This window comes from Phyllobates terribilis, unplaced genomic scaffold (genome assembly GCF_046119375.1).
Source record: "Phyllobates terribilis strain yellow unplaced genomic scaffold, ASM4611937v1 Scaffold_3__8_contigs__length_932513732, whole genome shotgun sequence".
NCBI lineage: Eukaryota > Metazoa > Chordata > Amphibia > Anura > Dendrobatidae > Phyllobates > Phyllobates terribilis.
In genome coordinates, this window is record NW_027362763.1 from 295,166,004 (window position 1) to 295,187,450 (window position 21,447).

Genomic DNA, 21,447 nt, shown 5'->3' on the forward strand with positions numbered 1-21,447 from the left:
GGGAAATCCTAAGGTATTGCAAGTCCTGTTCCACCTGCCAGTTGATCACTCCGACCTCTCTCTTCAGAATTCCCCTCATGCTGTTTGAGCGAATTGCCATGGACCTGGCTGGCCTCCATGTAAAGTCTGCTTGTGGGTATCAATATATATTGGTTGTCATTGACTATGCTACACGATACCCTGAAGCGGTTTCCCTGAGAAACTCCTCTGCAAAAGGTAGAGCCCGTGAGTTGGTCCACATCTTTGCTCAGACAGGACTACCAAGGGAGATCCTGACCGACCAAGGAACATCCTTTATAAGTAAGGTGATGAGGGAACTGTGTAAGGCCTTGGAAATTACACTGAAGAAGTCAGTTTACCATCTCCAGACAGACAGCCTTGTGGAAAGGTTAAAAAAAACCTTAAAGAGTATGCTTAAGAAGGTCATAGAAAAAGACAGTCAACACTGGTACTGTCTCCTCCCATATCTATTATTCTCTATCCGAAAGGAATGCACAATCTTCTACCAAATTCTCTCCATTTATACTCGTGTATGGCCAACATCCACGGGGTCTCCTTGATATAGCAAATAAAACCAGGGAATCTGAGGTCACCCCCCATCAGAGTATCATCGAGCATGTCACCTAGATACAAGAGATGGTTGCAAATGTAATTCCCATCATAAAGGAACATCTTCTCCAGGCACAAGAGGCTCAATTTTGGACAAACAACCCATCAGCCAGGGTGAGACAGTTCAACCCAGGGAGCCCTCTTGCTTATTCCCAAGGTAGAGAAAACATTTTTAGTCAAATGGAAAGGCCCCTATGAGATTATAGAGAACCACCTTGAATCTTACAAAGAGATATTGGCAAAACCTCATGTCACAAGAAGCCAAGGAGAAGATGGCTTTCTCTATGCCCAATGGTTGCTTCCAATATGTCTGGATGCCTTTCGGACTGCAGGGAGCTCCAGCCGCCTTCCAGAGGGCCATTGTCCTAATCCTCGCATCCCATAAGAATTATGCTGCAGCATACCTGGATGATATTGTAATCTTCAGCCTGGATTGAAGAAGTTATCTGTGAAAGGTCCAAGCAATGTTTGATGCTCTCAGGAAGGCAAGGCTCTCTATAAATCAACAAAAAAAGTGCCATGGGGAAAGAGGAGGCCAAATACCTTGGATATGTAGTAGGTAGAGGTCAAATGAAACCTCAAATCAATAAAGTGGACGCAATCCAGAACTGTCCGAAACCACTCTCAAAAGAGCAAGTTAGGGCCTTTCTGGGAATCGTGGGGTACTACAGGAGGTTCATTCCAAACTTTGCCATGGTGGTTGCACCCTTGATCGACCTTCTTAAAGGAACAAAATCTGGCATGTCCAAATGGATGTTGGAGGCGGAGACAACCTTTCAATAACTGAAAGTATCTCTGTGTAAGCAGTCAGTTCTAGTTGGTCCTGACTTTAAGAAAGAATTAGCACTCCAGACGAATGCATCAGAAGTAGTGTTGAGCCACCCCCGTAGTGTTCGAGTTCGGTTCGGTTCGTCGAACACCCGTGTGTTCGCCGAACTGTTCGTCGAACTGTTCGTCGAACACCTTCGAACACCGTTAAAACCAATGGCAGGCAAACAAAAACACATAGAAACACATAGAAAACACCTTCAAAGGTGTCCAAAAGCTGACAAACTACTCAGAAGACACAACTAACACATGGAAAAGTGACAAGTACATATAGTCATGCGAAAAGAAAAGAGGTGGAGGAGTAAAAGGAGGGGGAGACACAGATATAGGCATGCCATGCCCTTCTAAAATCCAAAAAGTGAGAAGCCGACACGGCCAGTCCGTTCCTGCCTGTGCCACCTCTGTGTCGCCGGGTTTGTGCCAGAGCCGCGGTGGACCCTGACGGCCAGCCCCCCTATCCCAATACTGGTGCCTGTCCGCCGGTGGGTCGAGGCCCCCCACGGTGGGGGGGGAGTAACATCTGCAGAAGAAAGACCATCTTCCAGCCAAACTAAGATGTCGACTTCTTTTCGTGGACAATGTGATACGATCCCATTCTTACGGACACGCCCATCGCTAAAAATTCTAGATGAGGCACAAAAACAGCAGGTGCTTCAACGGATATCAAGTGCTCCTTCAAGTGGGCTCTCCATCACCTCAATTTCAACATCACAAATACTCCAGTCCTCAGAGGTGTCACCCCAATCGCACTTGCTTCCTCACAGCTCCCAAGTCTCCAGCTGCCCGTCTGAGTATGGGGTAACACAGATGGCTGAGTCTGCCCAGCTGTTTACTCATACTATAGCCTGGGAAACGGAGGTCTGCTCCAGAGCTTCTGTTAATCCAGATGAGGAAATGATCTGATCCGATGCCCAGAATCTTTATAAGTTGGATCCAGGACCAGATGAAGAAGGTTCTGAGCATAATGTAGACCCTCATTCCCAAACTGTAACTCCTGTTGGTGGAGACAATGATGAAGACGATGATGAGACTCAAATACCTGATTGGAGCGACAACTTGACTTTTCGGTCAGGGCAGGAAGAGGTTGGCTCTGAGGGCGACGGGTGTGATAACACACAGGGTGATGATGACGAGGTTGGAGATCCCACTTACTGTCAACCCACAGTCAGACAGTCGATGAGGTCAGCAGAGGAGGTGGAGGAGGATGTGACTAGCCCTGGGGATAGGGATGATTCGGTACCCGGGCATTTGCCTGGCCTTGGGGATGTCGCGGTGGTCGGCTCCCTGGCCCGTACCCTGGGGTCTCTCTTTAAAAGGGTGGATAATTGTTAATTTTATAAGAGTTCATGACTAGTGTTGAGCCACCCCCGTAGTGTTCGAGTTCGGTTCGGTTCGTCGAACACCCGTGTGTTCGCCGAACTGTTCGTCGAACTGTTCGTCGAACACCTTCGAACACCGTTAAAACCAATGGCAGGCAAACAAAAACACATAGAAACACATAGAAAACACCTTCAAAGGTGTCCAAAAGCTGACAAACTGCTCAGAAGACACAACTAACACATGGAAAAGTGACAAGTACATATAGTCATGCGAAAAGAAAAGAGGTGGAGGAGTAAAAGGAGGGGGAGACACAGATATAGGCATGTCATGCCCTTCTAAAATCCAAAAAGTGAGAAGCCGAGACGGCCAGTCCGCTCCTGCCCGTGCCACCTCCGTGTCGCCGGGTTTGTGCCAGAGCCGCGGTGAACCCTGACGGCCAGCCCCCCTCTCCCAATACTGGTGCCTGTCCGCTGGTGGGTCGAGAGAGCCCCCCTGTGGTGGAGGCAGCTCTAAGCTTTTTAATTTAAATTGTCCCTCTAATTTGAATGAATACACTTTAAATCCATTTACAAGGATCTATTGGAGGGCAAGTCTCATGCCAGCAGCCGCGTAATTCCAACTCCAGTAGCGTCCACTAAAGCTGCTGCAGTTAAAAAGCTTTTATAAGGATCGAGCTCGGCTGTCCACCGCAAGGCATCCTAGTGCCAGTCCCAGCCCCTATGCCTTGGGGTGCCTCCTGATGCTCTTCACTAAGTATCCCGTGGTCCCGAAGCATTTCCTTTGAAAAAATTAAGTGTCCAAACTACAGGTGGTGTAGCTTGCTTAACAGCCGGGATAATCCGCTGACTAGCAGACACTGCTACTAGGCACAAAGTATTTCCTGGGCTAGATGCAGTTAAAAATTTGTAAGTAGATACTCTCGTTGGATGCTGAGAAAGCATTCCATAGAGTCTCCTGGCACGCCATATATGATTCTCTTAAAAAGCTTGGGGTAGGGGTCTAGGGGACCCTTTTATAGCCAAAATCACGGCCCTGTATCACAATACGTCACCCAGGCTGAAGATAAATGGAACTGTAGCACCGAGGGCTCGGTTGCTACAGACGTATTGCACCTCACCCAGAGGTGTGATATCTCACTCTCAGATAAGGATGGAGTGTGGATCAGGACCCGACACCTGCATGCATTACACCACATTGCCGTGGGGCAGGGCGACCAATATGCCCCTGAGATGGGCACGACAGTCCCTGTCCCTGGCTGGAGTGGGGGGAGGGAACACTGAGGAAGGGGAACCCTGCAGTGCAGGAGCAGGGAGGAAGCAGTTCCTGGGTGCATTGAGAAGGGAGTATAAAAGGTGGGCACCATCTTAGTTCAGTGCAGAGAAGTCTGAGCAGAAGTGGCAGGGAGCAGGGGCTCTGCATGAGCTCTGCTCCGGAGGCGGGCCTAGTAACAGAGGCCCAGGCCTGCAAGAGGGAGAAGGAAGGAAGAGGAGCGGAGAAGGCTCCAGGAACGAGGAATGAAGGGATCCCAGGGGTGCGGACGGGCGAGTCGCCACCGCACGCCCGAATCCACCTGCGTGGAGGGGTCAGGCCAAAGGGGGAGACCGGTCCCCGAACTAGTGGAGGCAGGAAACGACCCTCAGCTAGAAACCGGAGGCTCTGACATTTTATGTGGCGCAGCCCCTTGCTCCACCCGCTAGGAAGGCACCACATAGGGTCAGGGAAACTGGCGCCAAGTTTACCAAGAGGAGGCCCGAGGCAGCCGGACAGAAGTGTTGGTAAGAAAGGCCAGACAAAGGACACACAAAGGGGGTCCTGTGAAGCGCTCCAAAGTTATCTGGGAGTTGTCTGAGCCCCTCACCTGGTGAGCACAGTACGACGTGGGCAGCCGTTACCTGCAGACGTGGTCTGGATAATAAGAACTGTGAGTAAAGGCCCTGAACTGCATCACTGACTCCGTGTCGTTACTGCTGCTGCCCTGCACCATCACCCCCATCCTCCGCATACACTGCCCTGAGGCTATACTCCTCCCGTGGGGAGTTATGCTACGCTCTGCTGCACCCACAACACCAGCCTTAGCGGTCTGCCCTGTAGCGGCGGTTCACTCTGACCGCAATCCACGGGTGGCGTAGTCGGACATTTAAACATCAAAACCACATAAATAGTTCCGCCACTGGTTTGACCGCCCTGAGCCACGGAACCGGATCGCCGCCACGAAGACTACAACCACCAGCATCCACCAAAAAGGGTCCGGCTCCGGGTGTCCCAAGGCCCAGGGGGTGCGTCAGAACATTTTCATCACCTTTCACAATCACCAATGGGACAAGGCAGGGATGTCCTCTGTCCCCTCTCTTATACATCCTAGTGACGGAGCACCTGCTCTCATCAATTCGCCATAACCCCAATATTAGGTGGATTGAGGTGGGAGGCACCGAGTACAAGTGCTCTCTATTTGCTGATGATGTCCTAGTATATATCACTCAATCACATATATCCATCCCTGCTGTTATGGCTGAAATAGATCACTTTGTTACATGGTAAAATTTTAAAATCAATGCAGCGAAGTCTGAGGCCCTCGATGTCTCCCTCCCTAAATCCATATAGGATTCCATCCAGTCCAACTTTCCCTTTGCCTGGCCCTCACAGGGTATCAAATGCTTAGGAATTCCTATTCATAGAGACCTCTCCCATCTATGTTATCTTAATTTTGGGCCCTTTATTGAACAATTCCATACAGACCACGGTTGGCAAGTTAGAACTGTAAGATTCACTACGTGAACCACTGGTGTTTTGTGGAAAAGCACATGTACACCGCGTTCCAAATTATTATGCAAAAAGTGTTTAGGAGTGATAAGGGAAGAATTTGTTTGTTTGTCAGTTAAACTCATTGATGGTGATGTGTGTCAGGGCTCTTTATATCACTGTAAGCAATTGCAGACACCTGTGCTAATTAGTTTGGCAGGTGTGTCCAATGAAAGGCAAGACTACTTAAGAAGGCTCTCTCACATTATTAAGCAGCCTACATTTTCTGCCAAAATGGGAAAGAAAAAGGATGTGTCGGCTGCTGAGAAGCAACAAATTGTGGAGTGTTTAGGTCAAGGCATGACTACAATCAACATTGTGCGATGATCAGGATGAAGTGTCTTGGCAATCAAGAAGTATGTAGCTGATTCACAGTACACACGTGTGCGTGCTGATAAGGGCAAATTGAGGACTCTTTCCTACAGGCAATTACGTCAGGTTGAAACAGCAGCGGCAAAAAAGCCTTGTCATAGCAGCAGACAAGTTTTTGAAGCTGCTTGTGCCTCCAACGTCCCCCGAACAACAAGATGCAGGGTCCTTCAGAGGTTTGCAGCTGTGCATATGCCATCCTGTCGACCTCCTCTATCCACTTCACACAAGCAGAAACGGCTCCAGTGGGCCAAACATTACATGAAGACTGATTTCAAAACTGTTTTGTTCACGGATGAGTGCCGTGCAGCGCTCGATGGTCCAGATGAATGGAGTGGAGGATGGCTGGTTGATGGACACCCCACGCAAACACGGCTACAGCGCCAACAAGGAGGAGGTGGAGTAATGTTTTGGGCTGGAATCATGGGGAGAGAGATTGTCGGCCCCTTTAGGATCCCTGAAGGCGCTAAAGATGAACTCCATAATGTATGTGGATTTTCTCAAACAGCACTTCCTGCCATGGTTCAAGAAGAAGAACCGTGTATTTCACAGCAAGATCATTTTTCTGCATGATAATGCACCATCTCATGCTGCACATAAAACATCTGCATCTCTGGTTGATATGGGCATAAAAGGGGACAAACTTATGGTGTGACCCCCATGCTCCCCTGACCTCTACCCCATTCAGAACCTTTGGAGCATCATTAAAAGGAGTGTCTATGATGGCGGGAGGCAGTTCACATCTAAGCAACAGCTCTGGGAGGGTATTCTGTCCTCATGCAAAACAATTGAAGCAGAAACCATCCAAAACCTGACAAATTCAATGGACGAGAGAGTTCAGAAGCTCCTTTCGAACAAGGGGTCCTATGTGAAAATGTAACATCACCTAGAATAAAGTTTTGAGTTGAAAACTGTTTGATTTCAGTTTCTAACAACCTGCTAATGCTTATAATTTCAAAAATGACCATTTTTTTGGTCTTTATTAAAATGAAAAGGTTGATCGAAAAGTTTGGGGGATCTAAGAGTGTGGCAACCCAGTAGTCATGATTACTTCGAATTCTGACAATATGAGGGTCATGCTGCAGGTAGTGCAGCAAGAAGGCACTTATGTGTCTTGCGCATCTCGGAGCCCCAAAATTATTTTCCGGGCTAGATGCAGCTAAAAATTATTTTTAATTTTAAATCTGGTGAAGCTTATTATAGATGGCCTAATAGGATCAGTGCTGCACACTGCTACAAAGCCCAAATTATTTTCCAGTCAAGATACAGATAAACATGATTAGTAATTTGAAAGCTTAAAACGGTTGGTAGGGTGATTTTAACCAATCATCAAGCTTTTACTCTCCCCAGGATGACACAGGGGTAGAAAAGTCGTTTCGGATCCATGATTTGTTCATCTTTATGAACGTGAGTCTGTCTACATTATCAGTGGAGAGCCGCGTGCGCTTATCTGTCAGCACACCACCAGCAGCGCTGAACACACGTTCAGACAGAACGCTGGCTGCGGGGCATGACAAGATCTCCAAGGCGTAAGTGGCTAGCTCCGGCCATTTATCCAGATTGGAAGCCCAAAAAGAGCAAGGGTCCAGTGACACAGTCGTGGCTTCAATGTTTACTTGGAGATACTCCTGTACCATCGTCTCTAGGCGTTGACTATGTGTCAGACTTCTTGTCTCCTGTGGCCTTGCAAAGGATGGGCTAAAAAAGTGGTGAAATGATTCCGCAAAATTGATGTTACCAGCAGATACTGTGGTTCTGTTACGGTTTGAGTGCTGAACACTTGACGGTCCCACGGTTGGCAAGTTGGAACTGTGAGATTCACTACGTGCACCACTGGTATTTTGTGGAAAAGCACATGTAAGATTCTGCAACAGTCTCTGCTGATACTCCTGCATGCGTGCATCCCTTTCTATGGCAGGAATAATTTCTGCAAATTTACTTTTGTACCGGGGATCTAACAGTGTGGCAACCCAGTAGTCAGGATTATTTCTAATTCTCACAATTCGAGGGTCATGTTGCAGGTAGTGCAGCAAGAAGGCACTCATGTGTGTTGCGCATCCAGGAGCACCAAGTCCCTGTTGTGTTGGTGGCGAGGTAACAATCATGCTTCCTTCCTCTGTCCTCTCCCCCCAACCTCGCACAACAGAAATGTGATCAAGGTCTCCCTCATCTGATGAGTCTTCCATCAGTTCGTCCTCCACTTCTTCCTGGGCTCCTGCACCTTCCTCACTAGTTTGGCTGCTACCATGCGCCCTGGTAAAATCATCTCCCCCACCCTCACATGCCTGCCGCCTTGGTGCTGCCGACCGTCTGGACCTTGCAGATGTTAGCCCTTCCGCATACAACTCCTCCTCCTCTACTTCCTCCACCTCCTCTTGTGCCACCACCTGACTCCGAATTCTGTTTAACATGTGCTCCAGCATGTAAATCACCGGAATAGTCATGCTGATAATGGCATCGTCAGCACTAAACATCTTCGTCGCCATTTCAAAACTGTGCAGAAGGGTGCATAGGTCCCTGATCTGAGACCACTCCTCCAGCGTGATTTGCCCCACCTCTGAATCTCGTTGGCCCAGGCTATACGTCAGAACGTATTGCACCAGGGCTTGTCGGTGCTGCCACAGTCGCTGCAACATGTGCAGAGTTGAATTCCACCGGGTAGGCACATCGCATTTTAGCCGGTGAAGTGGCAGGCCCAACGACTTCTGTAGAGATGTAAGTCGCTGAGCTGCGGGATGCGAACGGCGGAAGTGAGCACACAGCGACCGTGCCCTCTGCAGAAGGCCATCTAGTCTGGGATAGTGGGCTAAAAATTGCTGGACAACCAGGTTCAACACGTGAGCCATACAAGGCACGTGTGTGACATTGCCCCGGCGAAGGGCCGCACCCAGGTTTGCAGCATTGTCGCACACGGCCTTCCCTGGTTTCAGGTCCAGTGGAGACAACCATTCATGAAATTGGTTCTCCAGAGCTGACCACAACTCCTCAGCTGTGTGACTCACATTTCCCAGACATTTCAATGTAAAAACCGCCTGATGACGTTGAGCCCTACTGCCAGCATAGTAAGGAGGTGTGCAGGATCCCTTCTGCGCAGTTAGAAAGCTTGTGGCATGACCAGACTGGCTTTGGGTGCAGGTGGAAGACCGAGAGGAGGTTGAGGAGGCAGAAGCAGTGGAGGAACTTTGACATAAAGAGGATTGACGCACAACTCGTGGGGACGGCAAGACTTGGACAGCAGCCCCTTGTCCTGCTGTCACCATAGTTACCCAGTGCCCAGTCAGCGACATGTAACGCCCCTGTCCATGCCTACTCGTCCAAGTGTCTGTGGTGAAATGCACCCTGTCACACACAGAGTTTCTCAAAGAAGCGGTGATGTTGTGTGCGACATGCTGGTGGAGCGCAGGCACACCTTTCTTTGAGAAGTAGTGCCGACTGGGCATCTGGTACTGGGGCACTGCGACGGACATAAGGTCTCGAAAATCCTCTGTGTCCACCAGGCGGAAAGGCAGCATTTCTGTAGCCAAGAGCTTGCAGATGGTGAAATTCAACCTCTTAGCTTTCTCATGGCTAGGAGGAAATGGTCTTTTACTTGTCCACATCTGAGGGACCGAGGGCTGGCTATTGTGCTTAGACGGGGTTGATAAGGGTGTCCCCGGCAAACTGCCGGTCTGTGAGGAAGATGCAGGCGGACATGTTAGGTTGCCTTGATCCAAAGGTGATGCTATCGATGTCGGACAGCGCTCAAGACCAGCTGGTGTTACCACCTCCAAAGAAAATGATGACCTGCCAATCACGCTGGCTGTTGCGGGTAAAGAGGTGGCAGGTCTGCGCCCCAAAACAGGTGTGACTGCTGTCCCCCCAGTCACAGAGGATGAAGAGGCCGCGGATGCACAAGATATGGCAGACGGTGGTTGCCCCGGCCGGCTAGGCCGCATTGTAGCACACTGAGCTTCCCACTGCAACTTATGCTTCATTTCCATGTGCCGGTTCATGCATGAAGTACTCAAACTATGTATTTTTTGGCCTCTACTTAGCTTTTGCTGACAAATGTTACAGATAACACGAGTTGGGTCATCTTTATCGATCTGAAAAAATGCCCAGGCTATGCAAGGCTTAGCACCCATGCGACCTGAAGAGCCACCACGACTTGTGGTGAGAGGCAGAGTTGTGTTTGAGGATGCAGTTGTTGACGTGCTTCCAGTACTACGTCTCTGTCCAGGAAGGCGCAACCTGACCTCGTCGTCACTAGCATCTTCCTCCACCTCCTCTGCTGACCTCATCTCTTGGCTGACTGTGGGTTGACAGTAAGTGGGATCTCCGACCTCATCATCATCACCCTGTGCGTTATCACACCCGTCGTCCTCAGAGCCAACCTGTTCCTGCCCTGACAAAAAACTAAAGTTGTCGCTCCAATCAGGTATTTGAGTCTTATCATCGTCTTCCTCATTGTCTCCACCAACAGGAGTTACAGTTTGGGAATGAGGGTCTACATTATGGTCAGAACCTTCTGCGTCTGGTCCTGGATCCGACTCATAAAGATTCTGGGCATCAGTGCAGATCATTTCCTCGTCTGGATTCACAGAAGCGCTGGAGTCGACCTCTGATTCCCAGGCTATAGTATGAGTAAACAGCTCTGCAGACTCAACCATCTGTTCTACCTCATACTCAGACGGGCAGCTGGAGATTTGGGAGCTGTGAGGAAGCAAGTGCGATTTGGGTGACACCTTTGAGGACTGGAGTATTTGTGATGTTGAAGTTGATGTGGAGGAGAGCCCACTTAAAGGAGCACTTGATATCCGTTGAAGCACCTGCTGTTTTTGTGCCTCATCTGGAATTTGTAGCGATTGGCGTGGCCGTAAGAAAGGGATCTTATCACATTGTCCGCTAAAAGAAGTAGACATTTTAGTTTGGCTGGAAGATGGTCTTTCTTCTGCACCTACCCCACGGACACAACCTTTTTTCCCCTTCCCAACACGCCTATTCCCCTTTCCACCAGCAGCAGGCCTTTTTCCACTCATTTTGGTGGTTAACTAATTCACAACTCTGGAGTTGTTTGCACAAAAAAACAATGGATGGTAACCGAGCAGAGCTGAGTGGCCAAACTGTGGTATTAGGCCAAAACTATTGGCTGGGTTAGATGCAGAAAAAAATTATTTTTAATTTGCAACCTGATGGAGGTCAGTATAGATGGACTAATAGACCAAGTCCCACACACCGCTAGAAGCCCAAATATTTTTTCAGAGCTAGATGCAGAAATTTTTTTTATTCAATTTGCAACCTGATGGAGGTCAGTATAGATGGACTAATAGACCAAGTCCCACACACTGCTAGAAGCCCAAATATTTTTTCAGAGCTAGATGCAGAAAAAAATTATTTTTAATTTGCAACCTGATGGAGGTCAGTATAGATGGACTAATAGACCAAGTCCCACACACTGCTAGAAGCCCAAATATTTTTTCAGAGCTAGATGCAGAAAAAAATTATTTTTAATTTGCAACCTGATGGAGGTCAGTATAGATGGACTAATAGACCAAGTCCCACACAACGCTAGAAGCCCAAATATTTTTTCAGAGCTAGATGCAGAAAAAAATTATATTCAATTTGCACCCTGCTGGAGGTCAGTATAGAAGGACTAATAGAACAAGTCCCACACACTGCTAGAAGCCCAAATATTTTTTCAGAGCTAAATGAAGAAAAAAATTATTTTTAATTTGCAACCTGATGGAGGTCAGTATAGATGGACTAATAGACCAAGTCCCACACACTGCTAGAAGCCCAAATATTTTTTCAGAGCTAGATGCAGAAAAAAATTATTTTTAATTTGCAACCTGATGGAGGTCAGTATAGATGGACTAATAGACCAAGTCCCACACACCGCTAGAAGCCCAAATATTTTTTCAGAGCTAGATGCAGAAAAAAATTATATTCAGTTTGCAACCTGATGGAGGTCCGTATAGATGGACTAATAGAATGATGCTATGCCCAAAAGATTTTACTTCACTAGGTGCAGTAAAAAATTGGTATTCTATACACAGGTGGTATATCTTGCAACACAGATAGGCTACTCCACTGACTAACACACTCTGCAATAGGCCAAAAAGGATTAGCTTTGCTAGATTCAGCCAAATGCTGTGAAAAAAACTTGCACAGCACTGGCACAGACCTGCCTGGCAAAAACTGATAGGAACTGATGTAACCTAGTCCTGAAAAGGACTCCAATTACAATTAGTCTTTACTCCCACAATCTATCTATTTAAGAGCACAGACCTGCCTGATAAAAGTCGTAGGAAATGCTGTAACCTAGTCCTTAAAAGGACTGCAATCACAACTATTCCCTACTCCCAAGCTATCTGTATATTTGTGCGAAAATTGGCTTGAAATTAACAAGGTACACCGCACACAGCAACAGCGGTGCCGTCTAACACGCAGCTGCAGCAGTGAGAAAATGGTGGCGACGGGGAAAATGGCTTGGTCTTATAGGGCAAGGACATGTGACATACACTGCCAATCACACATGCCCTTGCTTGTGTGAAAAAAAGCACTTCGCTCCTTGTGTGCGCTGCTGATAGGCTGACAGATTGCACCTCCCCACTGCAAATGCGGGAAAGAGAAAAAAAAATGGAGATCTTCATTGTTCCTGCAGAGATCCATCCCCTGCCCCTCCCCCCGCCCCGCTGTACACTCAAACTGCGTATTAACATTAATTTTCATCATTACTGAGAAAAAATCCAGTTATGATTTTGGTGCACGAACAGTTATCGAACATAACCTCGAACAGCCGAATTTTTCTCAAATTGTTCGTGTTCGCCGTCCGGCTCGAACACCGCCCAAAACAGCTCGAATTTGAGATTGGCGAACAGTTCGAGTAGAACAACGCTCATCTCTATTCATGACGCCACCTGTGGTATCTGGTGACAAGCACCAGCGCTGCAGCAGTCCACTGAGGCCGGTGATAAGGCAGCTCGATGGTATAGCTCCCCACAGGTGGAGCTAGGTCTCAGGGCAGCATATGCAGGGGGAATGCAGGACAGGCGAGACCCAGCTGGGTCAGAGCAAGAACGGGAATGGACACGGTAGTCACTTCAGTACCTTTTACTGGTGGAAATTCAGGCACATCCCGGAGCACTGTAGGGTGAAGGGTGCATATCAGGATCCTCCCCAATGAGCGGGTGTAGGGCCTCCTGTTTCTTGCCTCTGCGTAGTAAGTTTCTGACCTGCCTGGAGCTAGGCCTAACTTTGTCTCTGTCCTGCGCTGGCTGACCTTGTGGTAGGGCCTTCTCTTGGAGTTCACGCTCCCAGTATGCGGGGCCTAAGCGTCTCCTGGCTCTGTTACATATCAGCACCTTAGCGATCCTGGGACTTGTAGTTCTCCAGGGATTCCGGTTATGCCTTACTGGGTCATAGAGATACCGGTAAGCTCGGATCCTGTGTCCGGTAAATACTTCGGGGTGAGCTGGTTAAGCTCCTCTGCCACTTATGTACTAACTCGCCACTCGCCTTCGGCCTACTCGGGCCCTCACTAGGCTATACACACTAACGGCAGCTTGCCGCGCTTCACTGATCTTATGGCACCGGCACACCTTAAGCTCTATCTGGGCTCCCTGAATCTAGCAAGCAGGAGCCTCGTGCTCCACTGCTGAACTATTAACTGCGTTCTCTAGACTAGACTGAGCTCCACTGCAGACTGACCTCTCTTAGGCTTCTCTACTGCAGGAACTCTTCAGAGGAACTGAACTGCCTAGCTCCAACTTCCCTATTTATATCCCTAACGGGCTCCCTCTGCTGGTCTGAGGTGGAAGGTGGAGATGTGTGAATGTTTATGGGGGCCTCTTGTGGAGGATTCCATCAATGCACTCTTGTAGGATCTGTGATACCAAGCGCAGCGGGGCATCACAGATGCTATTGACGACGAGGTTAGGTTGCGCCATCCTGAACAGAGACGGAGTACTGGAAGCACGTCAACAACTGCATCCTCAACCACAGCTCTGCCTCTGACCACAAGTCGTAGTGGCTATTCAGTTCACTTGGGCTCTAAGCCTTGCATAGCCTGGGCATTTATTCAGATCGATAAGGATGACCCAACTCGTGTTATCTGTAATATTTGTCAGCAAAAGCTAAGTAGAGGCCAAAAAATACATAGTTTGAGTACTTCATGCATGTACCGTCACATGGATATGAAGCATAAGTTGCAGTTGGAAGCTCACTGTGCTACAATGCGGCCTGGCCGGCTGGGCCAACCACCGTCTGCCCCATATTGTGCATCCGCAGCCTCTTCATCCTCTGTGACTGGGGGTACAGCAGTCACACATGTTTTTGGACGCAGACCTGCCACCTCTTTACCCCCAACAGCCAGTGTGATTGGCAGGTCGTCAGTTCATTGGGAAGTGGAAACACCTGCTAGTGTTGAGCGCTCTCCGACATCGAGAGCACCACCTTTGGATCAAGGCAACCTAACATGTCCGCCTGCATCTTCCTCACAGACCGGCAGTTGCCCGGGACACCCTACTCAACACCGTCTAAGCACAACAGCCAGCCCTCGGTCCCTCAGATGTGGAAAAGTAAAAGACCATTTCCTCCTAGCCATGAGAAAGCTAAGAGGTTGAATTTCACCATCTGCAAGCTGTTGGCTACAGAAATGCTGCCTTTCCACCTGGAGGACACAGAGGATTTTCAAGACCTTATGTCCGTCACAGTGCCCCAGTACCAGATGCCCAGTCGGCACTACTTCTCAAAGAAAGGTGTGCCTGCGCTCCACTAGCATGTCGCACACAACATCACCGATTCTTTGAGAAACTCTGTGTGTGACAGGGTGCACTTCACCACAGACACTTGGACGAGAAGACATGGACAGGGGCGTTACATGTCGCTGACTGGGCACTGGGTAACTATGGTGACAGCAGGACAAGGGGCTGCTGTCCAAGTCTTACCGTCCCCACGAGTTGTGTGTTAATCCTCTTTATCTCGAACTTCCTCCACTGCTTCTGCCTCCTCAACCTCCTCTCGGTCCTCCACCTGCACCCAAAGCCTGTCTGGTAATGCCACCTGCTTTCTAACTGCGCAGAAGAAATCCTGCACACCTCCTTACTATGCTGGCAGCAGGGCTCAACGCATCAGTGTTTACTTTGAAATGTCTGGGAAATGTGAGTCACACAGCTGAGGAGTTTTGGTCAGCTCTGGAGACCCAGTTTCATGAAAGGTTGTTTCCACTGGACCTGCAACCAGGGAAGGCCATGTGCGACAATGCTGCAAACCTGGGTGCGGCACTTCGCCGGGGCAATGTCACACACGTGCCTTGTATGGCTCACGTGTTGAACCTGGTTGTCCAGCAATTTTTAGCCCACTATCCCGGACTAGATGGCCTTCTGCAGAGTGCACGGTCGCTGTGTGCTCACTTCCGCCGTTCGCATCCCGCAGTTCAACGACTTACATCTCTACAGAAGTCGTTGGGCCTGCCAGTTCACCGGCTGAAATGCGATGTGCCGACACGGTGGAATTCAACTCTGCACATGTTGCAGCGACTGTGGCAGCACCGACAAGCCCTGGTGCAATACGTTCAGACTTATAGCCTGGGCCAACGAGATCCAGAGGTGGGGCAAATCACGCTGGAGGAGTGGTCTCAGATCAGGGACCTATGCACCCTTCTGCACAGTCTTGAATTGGCGACGAAGATGTTTAGTGCTGACGATGCCATTATCAGCATGACTATTACGGTGATTTACATGCTGGAGCACATGTTAAACAGAATTCGGAGTCAGGTGGTGGGACAAGAGGAGGTGGAGGAAGTAGAGGAGGAGTCGTATGCGGAAGGGATAACATCTCCAAGGTCCAGACGGTTGGCAGCACCAAGGCGGCAGGCATGGGAGGGTGGGGGAGAGGGATTAACCAGGGCGCATGGTAGCAGCCAAACTGTTGAGGAAGGTGCAGGAGCCGAGGAAGAAGTGGAGGACGAACTGGCAATGGGCATGGAAGACTCATCAGATGAGGGAGACCTTGATCACATTTCTGTTGTGCGAGGTTGGAGGGAGAGGGCAGAGGAAGGAAGCATGATTCTTACCTCGCTACCAACACAACAAGGACTTGGTCCTTCTGGAAGCGCAAGACACATGAGTGCCTTCTTGCTGCACTACCTGCAACATGACCCCCGGATTGTCAGAATTCGAAGTAATCCCGACTACTGGGTTGCCACACTCTTAGATCCCCAGTACAAAAGTATATTTGCCGAAATAATTCCTGCCATAAAAAGGTATTGACGAATGCAGGAGTATCTGTTGCAGAATCTTACATGTGCTTTTCCACAAAACACCAGTGGTGCACGTAGTGAATCTCACAGTTCTAACTTGCCAACGGTGGGACTGTCGAGTCTTCATCACTCAAACAGTAACAATAACACAGTATCTGCTGGTAACAGCAATTTTGTGGAATCGTTTCACCACTTTTTTAGACCATCCTTTGCAAGGCCACAGGAGACAAGAAGTCTGACACATAGTCAATTCCTAGAGAGGATGGTACAGGAGAATCTCCAAGTGAACATCGAAGCCATGACTGTGTCACTGGACCCTTGCTCATTTTGGTATTCCAATCTTGAAAAATCGCCGGAGCTCGCCACTCACGCCTTGGAGATCTTGTCATGCCATGCAGCCAGCGTTCTCTCTGAACGTGTGTTCAGCGCTGCTGGTGGTGTGCTGACAGATAAGCGCACGCGGCTGTCCACTGAGAATGTAGACAGACTCACGTTCATAAAGATGATCAAATCATGGATTCGCAAGGACATTTCTACCCCTGTGTCATCCTTGGGAGACTAAAAGTTGGGGATTTGGTAAAATCACCTCACCAACCGTTTTAAGCAACAGTGGGGCAATTGATGCCACTTAACCCTAGAACGCATGACCATAAAAATCTACACTTTCACATACCTGGGGCCCTTTAGGCCCGTGTGCAAATAACATGGAATAACTCAAACTCAAATGACAAACAACTATATACATGAAGAATACCTAGAGTTTCAAAATTCTAACTAAAGCAATCTTGCAGAAAATAGAAAACAATTAACTGGGCGGGCCTGCAAGGCCACAGGTATGCGTTCTAGGGTTAAGTGGTGTCTGTGCCACAATTTTGGGAGTCCCCTTGCTGTGTCTTACGTGACGTTGGCATCATCAATTCCAGGTGGGTTGGGTCGCACACCCCCTTTTAACTGTAAGAAACTACATACACTATGGCTTGGGGTAACACAGATGGTTGAGTCTGAAGAGCTGCTTACTCAGAGGTCTGCTCCAAATCTTCAGTGTCTGCTAGTCAGCGTAGAATTTTTAACTGCATCTAGCCTAGGCAATACTTTGGGCGTAGTAGCCCAGCTGCGAAGCAAGCTGCACCGCCTGTGTATCTAATAAGAATTTTAAAATTAATCTAGCCTAGGCAGACTGTGGGGACCCCCAACCAAACCCAGATGCTCAGCCCCCCTACCGCCCCCCTTTCATGGACAACCCAATAATATAACTCTTACAACTGGATGGGTGAGGATCGGTCACAGCTTTATTAACTCTTTATACTCATTCCATTAGAAAAGCATTTTATTTCTAAAATAATTCAGCTTGTTGCAGCATGCCCTGGGTCCCCACTCCGGTAAGTTGGCCAACAAGTGTAACTCTCCAACATGTCCTTTCTATTTCCAGGCCACGGAGGATCCAGCGTACTCGTATGCAGGACTCTGACCCCCACCCATCACTCTTAACGCTTGTTCCACTACGTCCTGGAGTCCTGACAGGAATATGTCCAGTCCAATATCTATTAAGTGAACACCGTCGGGCCGTATGAGGCCTGCTTTATCTCCTTCCAGTTGTCGGTGTCGTATCACTACACCGCCTCTGTCTCTTCTAAATTTTGCCATCCGAATATTTATTACCCGCCTTGTCCATTCGATGGCCGTGATGTCTCGCGCACCTTGCCATACCGCTATCGGCACAATCTCTGACCATACTATAGCTAATTTTGTGAAAAATTCTCTGAAGCGCTCAGTGTCTAGTTTCATTATTGCCATTAGTTATGCGCTCTTGTGATGACCTAGGTTGTTTCCCCCGGCCTGTATAACTAAGATGACCGGACCTCTTGCCTCTCTCCCTACCTTGATTACCTCCATTAGTACCTGTGGCCATAGCAGGCCTCTAATACCTCTCCAGTTGAAATATGTGTTATGAAACTCTAATTTCCTCCCGCCTGGGCGGACTTTCGCCCTTTTTTGTGCCCAATATATATACGAGTGGCCTATCACTCACACTGTTGGCTTAGCGTCACCTGTAAAAGAAACAAACCACGTTAGGATAACAAGTCCGGTCTTATGTATCTCGCCAAACACGTGGATCGCCATCTCCCTATCCTCTGAACTTCCGTTTCTGACAGTCCTGCTCTTGCTGCTTCCGTGGCCACACCTATGCGGAATGAGTGTGTCCCGTAATCTTTGGGGTGGTTCCCTGCCGATGTTATGCATTTATTAAATATACCTTGGAACAGGTATCTTGATAATGGCGTTCCATCAATGTGTGATACGAAGAAATTACTTTGTGATCTGATGGTTAGATATGTTTTTACTATTGTTACCCGACTCAGTGTACCGTTTGTGGGTTGTAGAAGTACCCAAGTACCCCTGCCCGCTGGAACCGTTTTCGATTGGTGTATGCGTACACGTATTGCATTATTGGCTATGACTACTTCCTGGTGTAATAAGCGTCCACTGGTGGTAATTTTGGATTGAGGGACTAATTCGCTTATACATAGCGCCCCGAAGAAGGCGATCACAAATGCAGTAGACATTAGTGTTGCTTCAAATTGTGAGTGTCATGTTAATGGTGTTAGGGATAAGATGTGAGAAATCAGTTTTAGTGACACGGGACGTCTACATTCCTGACTTGGCTGACCCCTTTTCCAACCTTTTATGGATTGTCTGATGATGAATCTTTGTCACATCTCCCCAATTCAGTAGTTGGAAGTGAAATGCTACTCCGGTCAGACACCGCTGCGCTGACGCCCCTGATATGCCCCTCATCATTAGCTGGTGGATAAATTCTATGGTGACTTGTGATCTGGCTTGTTCACATTGGTCAACCCGTCTGCCTGCTACTAGTCGTGTCCACTCTTCCCATGCCTTACCGTATGCTTGCCACGTTGACGGGGCAACTGACGCTCTGATTAATGGCATCAACAATTCGCCACTAGTTCCCATAGGGAGGGTGGGCAACTGTTGCCCGATGGGTGGGCATTGTGGAAGAGCTCTGTGAAAATCTGCCAATTGAATTGTTATAAAGCGTTAGCAGCAGCTTTATACCCCTCAGCATAGTGGCTAGCGCGGACCCATACATTGTGTTTTAGGCACAGGAATACTAGCCTGCGTAGTAGGCCTAGCACTGGGAGAGACGATGATGCCATCTTATTAATGCAGTGCGCTAGGCTGGTGTTTTGTGTTATGAAGCGTATATTTTTGTTAGCCAGGCGCGCGCCCTATATTTCTATTGCTACCACTATTGGGAAAAATTATTTTCAGGGCTAGATGCAGCTAAAAATTATTATTAATTTCAAAGCTGGTGGAGCTTGGTATAGATGGCCTAATACAATGAGTCCCACACACTGCTAGAAGCCCAAATATTTTTTCAGAGGTAGATGCAGATAAAAATTATTTTTAATTTGCAACCTGATGGAGGTCAGTATAGATGGACTAATAGAGAAAGTCCCACACACTGCTAGAAGGCCAAATATTTTTTCAGAGCTAGATGCAGATAAAAATTATATTCAATTTGCAACCTGATGGAGGTCAGTATAGATGGACTAATAGAACAAGTCCCACACACAGCTAGAAGCCAAAATATTTTTTCAGAGGTACTGTAGATGCAGATAAAAATTATTTTTAATTTGCAACCTGATGGAGGTCAGTATAGATGGACTAATACAAGTCCCACACACAGCTAGAAGCCCAATATTTTTTCAGAGCTAGATGCAGACAAAAAATTATTTTGAATTTGCAACCTGATGGAGGTCAGTATAGATGGACTAATAGAGAAAGTCCCACACACTGCTAGAAGGCCCAATATTTTTTCAGAGGTAGATGCAGAAAAAAATATATTCAGTTTGCAACCTGATGGAGGTCAGTATATATGGACTAATACAACAAGTCCCACACATAGCTAGAAGCCCAATATTTTTTCAGAGGTAGATGCAGAAAAAAATATATTCAGTTTGCAACCTGATGGAGGTCTGTATAGATGGATTAATAGAACAAGTCCCACACACAGCTAGAAGCCCAATATTTTTTCAGAGGTAGATGCAGAAAAAAATATATTCAGTTTGCAACCTGATGGAGGTCTGTATAGATGGATTAATAGAACAAGTCCCACACACAGCTAGAAGCCCAATATTTTTTCAGAGGTAGATGCAGAAAAAAATATATTCAGTTTGCAACCTGATGGAGGTCAGTATAGATGGACTAATACAACAAGTCCCACACACAGCTAGAAGCCCAAATATTTTTTCAGAGGTAGATGCAGATAAAAATTATTTTTAATTTGCAACCTGATGGAGGTCAGTATAGATGGACTAATAGAGAAAGTCCCACACACTGCTAGAAGGCCAAATATTTTTTCAGAGCTAGATGCAGATAAAAATTATATTCAATTTGCAACCTGATGGAGGTCAGTATAGATGGACTAATAGAACAAGTCCCACACAAAGCTAGAAGCCCAAATATTTTTTCAGAGGTACTGTAGATGCAGATAAAAATTATTTTTAATTTGCAACCTGATGGAGGTCAGTATAGATGTACTAATACAACAAGTCCCACACACAGCTAGAAGCCCAATATTTTTTCAGAGGTAGATGCAGAAAAAAATATATTCAGTTTGCAACCTGATGGAGGTCTGTATAGATGGATTAATAGAACAAGTCCCACACACAGCTAGAAGCCCAATATTTTTTCAGAGGTAGATGAAGAAAAAAATATATTCAGTTTGCAACCTGATGGAGGTCAGTATAGATGGACTAATACAACAAGTCCCACACACAGCTAGAAGCCCAATATTTTTTCAGAGGTAGATGCAGAAAAAAATATATTCAGTTTGCAACCTGATGGAGGTCTGTATAGATGGATTAATAGAACAAGTCCCACACACAGCTAGAAGCCCAATATTTTTTCAGAGGTAGATGCAGAAAAAAATATATTCAGTTTGCAACCTGATGGAGGTCAGTATAGATGGACTAATACAACAAGTCCCACACACAGCTAGAAGCCCAAATATTTTTTCAGAGGTAGATGCAGATAAAAATTATTTTTAATTTGCAACCTGATGGAGGTCAGTATAGATGGACTAATAGAGAAAGTCCCACACACTGCTAGAAGGCCAAATATTTTTTCAGAGCTAGATGCAGATAAAAATTATATTCAATTTGCAACCTGATGGAGGTCAGTATAGATGGACTAATAGAACAAGTCCCACACAAAGCTAGAAGCCCAAATATTTTTTCAGAGGTACTGTAGATGCAGAT